Source organism: Arabidopsis lyrata, assembly GCF_000004255.2.
Source record: "Arabidopsis lyrata subsp. lyrata unplaced genomic scaffold ARALYscaffold_8, whole genome shotgun sequence".
Taxonomy (NCBI): domain Eukaryota; kingdom Viridiplantae; phylum Streptophyta; class Magnoliopsida; order Brassicales; family Brassicaceae; genus Arabidopsis; species Arabidopsis lyrata.
Genome location: NW_003302548.1, coordinates 13,782,112 through 13,788,440, shown reverse-complemented (window position 1 = coordinate 13,788,440; position 6,329 = coordinate 13,782,112).

Genomic DNA, 6,329 nt, shown 5'->3' with positions numbered 1-6,329 from the left:
ATAATATTTTTAAAAAAAGTTGTAAACATATGATCCTTGTTTGAAAAATCGCTAGGTGCTAGTCGGGCGTTCGGCATGGGCCTAGCGATTAATCGGAAAATCGGATTAAAATCGGGGATTAATCGGGGATTAGTTTTAGGGTTATTTTAATATTTTTAAAATATATTAATTAATATTGTTTTCAAAATTACAGTAAAAACAAATTTTTATGATTTTTATTAAAATTTGAACACAAGTTATGTAAAACATCACAAACTCCCAATTCAAATGATTGAATAACAAAAATAAAATATTTTTTTTATACTTGCAATCTAAAAAATAATCGGGGTATATAAGATTAGGCAGAAATAATCGGATTAGGCGGAAAATAATCGGATTAGGCGGAGAATAATCGGGTTACTGATTTTTAGGGGATTAGTCATTAATCGAAGCGGAGAGGGTGGGCCTAGCGATTAAGCGGAGAGTAATCGGAACTAGGCGGGGATTTTTAGAACAGGGCATATGATATATGAGAAATGTTTATGGCTATTGGGATTTTCAAAGTCCTATATTCTATTTTCTACTTTTTCTTTTGGTCCTACAGAATATTAGAAAGTTTTACATTTTTAGAACTTTTTTTGGTCATCTTGAAATTTTATTTTATTAAACCTTGTGGTGGAACCAAGGAGAGATACAAACGTCCAAACAAGGGAAACATAAGCCGGCGGACAAACTCTAAGTCCCCGGAAACACTACCGGAGGAAAAAACGAAATCCCCGGAATCTATGCCCTAACGAAGAAAGACGAAAAAAACTAGAATGACTTAGCAGAAAATATCAAACCAAACTCGAAAGAGGACGAAACCACAAACTAAGAACAGAGGGAACAAGACTTAAACCTTAAGAAAAATGAAAGACCCAAGAAAACAGAGATTCCACTTCTTCTAAAACACCTGCGAATATGATTTACCCCAAAAAAAAAAAAGAACATATTCTAATTCTTTTGAGTTTTTTTTTAAATATATAAATTTGCCTGATCGGGAAAGCATGGTTGACACTTGACAGTGGCACTGGCACAGAAGGACTATTTTTATGTTTTTGTTGTTTTTTTTTTCCTTAAATAGAGCTATTTTTACATGTTTTTTCTGTTTATGTAAAGACATGAGGCAATTTTTGTTCCTTGCTTATAAATGGGTATGAAAGTTTGATTGTTACCAAATAAAGAACGACATGTTGAAACTTTTTATATCCAATCCATTTTTTTGTTGTAGTATATTCTCGTTTAAGCATGTTTAAAAATTATGAAAGTTTTAACAAGGAACACTAGATTCAAGTTTTTTACCCAAAAAAAAAAACACTAGATATACAAGTATACAACTGAGAAATCTGGATGGGAGTTTTTATATGAATAATATCAAGAAGACGTGTTCAATTTGTTAACCTATTAAAAAAGACTTTTAAAAAGAGAGGTAAAAAAAAGACTTTTAAAAGAGAGGTCCTCAAGTTGTGTACTAATAATCGGTCAGTTTCTATATGAATTAATGGAACGGTCCAATCACAGTCGACATAGGATGAGAAAGGTTTTCGTTACTTGTGGGCTTGGGCCGTTAACATATTCATAAAGACAACTTGGTCTACAAATTTGCTTTTCCACGGTAGAAAAATAATTTTTAAAATTTTGTTTCAATGAGTCATAAACTATCGGATTGGATAAGTACGTGTACATAAATATTGTCACTTGACCTTTTATTTTTTGTTTTTACGTATATTTTAGATTCGTAAACGTGATAATAATATAGTAGATCTAAATTCTAATAAAAAATCGTACATTTAACTAGAAAATGTATATTACTTTGCTTACTAGTAACTAACCATTCAACCGCAAAAGTCTTATACACCAGATAGTACAACTCCCACTCCCTATTACCTAATACCAAAGAACATGAATGGCATTTAGCTTTACTATCAAATTATCTAGACTTTTATAGATATGACCTACATATTTTAAAAACTTGTTCTAAGAAAGCAATACTAAGATTGGAAAAAATACATATGCCGCTAAAACATTAACCTAACTTCTATTATATATGACGTAAATTTTCAAGGAAAATATGTAATCCAAACACTATCACTATAGTTTCATATCTAACTTTGGAGGTAAAGATCTCTTTAGAAGAACATCATGTTGCCTTTCCCTCTCCTACAAATTATTATTTTGCAATATCATCTTTATGCATGAATTACATACTATTCCTTTTTTTTTTAATTATCAAATAAATATTCTTTCAAATAGTATCGATCTTTATTTGAGGGCCAAAGGTGGATAAAAAGTGATGTTTTAATATTTTTGTAATAAATTATGTATTATAACACAAAAATAAAAATATGTTTTTGTAAAGTAGTAAAGATAATGAAATAGAGCTTTAAACTAAATAAAAAGTACTCCTAAAATGCATATGATACAAGTATATCAGATGAAAACTACACAATTAGGAGCCTCAAACTGCATGTTACCAGATATTATTATTACCCATTATGCACAACCTTGGTTTTATGATTATAAGTTTATCAGATTTGATCATATACATGGATGAACAGTAATATATCACATTCTCTCTGAATATTTATTTTACCATACAATATCTAGAATTAAATTTATTATGAACAAGTATCTATCAAATACTTTAATTCATATAATCAAAATTTACTGTGATTTTTTCTAATTACTAAAAATAATAAACCAATACATCGTACAAATTATATATGATCATATGAGAAAATCTAGAAAGTGGGGACTATATAAAATTAGGTCCTTTAATTAATAATAATAAATTAGTGAAAATATGAAAGAGATGACAAATAAAGAAGGTAATTTTTATGACATCTCATTAATTAAGAATAAAAAACAAAATATAATATAAATTAAATTTAGGATAGAGCAGACATAGGAAGTTAAATTGTTTGATCATGTGATATTGTGGTCTATGAAACTAATTAAGTTATAAATTATCTATCAGCTATGACAAAAAAATATATTGTAAGTGAACATTTTGAAGGAGGAAATCTTGCACTCACACCTAGCTCATCGAAAAAATTAGACATGATCACGGAATTGGGATCATGTATTCGAAGGCATGGAGAGCTCCCGAACATGCAACGGAAGTTTCTATAGGTATACAGTAAAACCTCTATAAATTAATATAATTGAGACTGTTATTTATTAATTTATCAATATACTAATTATCTCAAAAACCAAATTTGGGATAAAAAAAATATATTGATTTATCAAGATATTAATTTATAGAAGTTATATTGTACTTGCTATTAGTTATGAAATTTTATTGAGGTATTTCCGCATGCTACATTTAAAGAATCATGAATACGTCTCTTTTATTGAAGTAGATGCTGCTAAAAAAAATAATTATGTATTTTTTGGCTTTTGGTGCATCAGTTATATGTTCATGAGGAACATCTCATTTGAACAAATTTTAGAGGAAATTTGTTTGGTGCCTCAATGCAAGATGGTAATTTTCAGTTATACCCTAAAGCTTTAGGCATAGTCGATTATGAGAATAACGCGTCATAAAACTGTTTTTGAGATATTTAAAGAAGATTATCCCTAATGATAAAAACTTAATTTTTTATGTATAGAATCTTGTTTTATCTATTACAAACGTTCTATCATTAAATTATCCAGCTGCTCATTTGGGATTATCACTTTCCATTTGCAAAAAACCTTGACACATGTTCACGGGGATCTTCACTTACTACATTGGTGAAATAGTCTTCTAAAACTTTTTTTTTTTTTTTGATAACTCAGGTAAATCTCTAGGTTTATAGAAGGGCCATGACTAATAATCCCTGGGGAGATGATGTTCCATAGGTAAAGTCCTCCTCCTCTAGGTTTTCAAATGGGCCGTAAACAATGGGTACATACCCATGTAGTCAAAGGGACAAAACTGAGCAATTCTGCGTATGAGGATAATCGATTCTTGGCCTAGACTAACATGGCAACTCTTCCACCAGACTAGAACTTTTATAAAGTATGATTTTGATTATTTATTCACTCAAGTCACCCTACCACAAATGATCCAATACTTGTAGAATACATGCGGCAAACAGATAATATATAAGAAACAATCGTGATTATTCGCCTTTTAATAGCTATAATAACATGATATCGAATCCAAATGGATATGTGAACTCCTTGTTAAAAGATAGTCATGAATATTCAATTGTGTACATATTTGAGATTATCATGTCTATATATTCTCATATGATGGTTCAATGAGCGACATGAGCAGATTATTCAATCCGATTGGTGATATGGCATATTGAGAGATTCAAGCTAACTGTAGAAAAACTTTTCTACTGTAGAAGATACTTTTGAGATTTTTTTTTTGGTTTTAATGGTTCATAATCCATCGGATTAAATAGGTACACGACTACATAAATATTATCACTTACCTTTTTTGTTTGTTAGGTGTATTGATTTATAAGTGTGATAATGACAGTCGATCTATATTATAACCAAAAATAGTGCAACTGAGTACTAAAAGATGTATATTTTCTTTTGGCCAACTAACAATACAACTGCAAATGTTTCATACACCGGACAACAAAAATCACACTATCTAGTGCCAAAAGAATATGAGTGGCATTTAGCTTTACTATCGAATTATCTAGAATTTCATAGGATCCGACCTAAATATTCTTAAAACTAGTATGAAAGCTAATATTAAGTTTATGATATATGACTAAAATATTCACCTAAATTCTGTTACATATGACGTAAATATCATATGTAATCCAAACGCTATCAATATAATTTCATATCCAACTTTAGAGTTATATATTTTTTAGACGAACATATGTTGCACTTTTCTCTCCTAATTTTTTTGTTATATTTTTGTATATATAATTGTCTATTTAAAGTGGATATTACATTTACTATTTGGTGTAGAGTTACCACAAATATTATAATTTTCGAATCAAATTGAATGTATATTGATTTGAAATGGCTCTAATTAATAGATAAACTACCCCAAGAACCTCAGGACTCACCGACGATTCTACGTCTCCTTCCACACCGTCCTCATCATCAAAATTTTCCCGTCATTCTCATTGTCGATTTACTACCGGTGAATATGCAAGCTAGCTAGCATCACTCAGGGAAAAGTTGAACTACAGTGTTACGTCTGGGATTGCAAAACAGCGTAGACCCCTCATTGCACACCCACTCATCGAGATCAAACACTACATGGTGAAGGAGACGACAGAGCAATTGTAGTAGTCGACGGTTTGCAAGATGACAACGTTACGTTCAAAGCCAAGAAACGCTTAAGACTTAAGCTAGCTGCTGCAACAACCCTGCGGTGTCTCTATTCTACCTGTAGATGTCTTGCAAATTAACCTATGGCTACTGAACAACAAATTCAATCCTATTCTTGAGCCACTAGAACGTAAAAGAGGCTGGAATTTCTTCTCAGTAGTGAAACCTAAAAATATCATAGGATACAATATATGAAACATCTGGAGGTACTATGATATAAAACCCGCTGGACCCACTGCACTCAACGTTACAATCCACATGTGATATTTGAAAAGAGAGGTGACTTTAGGAGATGAAATTTTTAAACTTAATCGGCATTCAACTAATGGGTTGCAAGTGGCTGTCTACTAGCTCCACTTTCAACCGACAATGCTCGGAGTTCCTAGGGTTTACATACTTTGTCCTACGGTAGAACTTGAACAGCCACGAAGCAAAAAAAATAAGAATTCTTGGGGAAAACTCTGAACATAAGCAACCGGGAGGAGCTGTTGGAGTTTTGTCTCAGGAAGTGTTGCGTTGCAAAGACAACATCCATACTACAGTAAATGATCTTCGGGTGGAATCCTTCCAAGACCTTATGCGGAAGCAGGTTGGAGTAGACCAATTTGTGTTTGGCTCGGTGGTGCTTCATCTGGACAAGAATGACTATTATGGTAGAAAATCAACATCATTTAATCTCAATCAGGATGCTCTAAAAGATCCTTGGAAATTTGTCTTTCCTAAAGAAAAGCTTAACAGAATTATGTATATGCAGTAGAAGGAAATGGGTTGGCAGGAGATAGATCAGTTGACATAATTTAGGCATAGCGGTTTCATATCTCTTGAAAACTTTTTGCACTTCGCTAGAATTTCACTGAAATCGTCCAGGACTTCTAGTGGAATCATGCGGGCGATTATTCTGTGTTGTAAAACTGCAAGTTTGCTGCCAAGATCAATATTACGGTCATGCTCATCTAGATGCTTGAAATCTACTCCATACTAATTTAATATATGAAATTTACCATGGTGATAAAATCGAC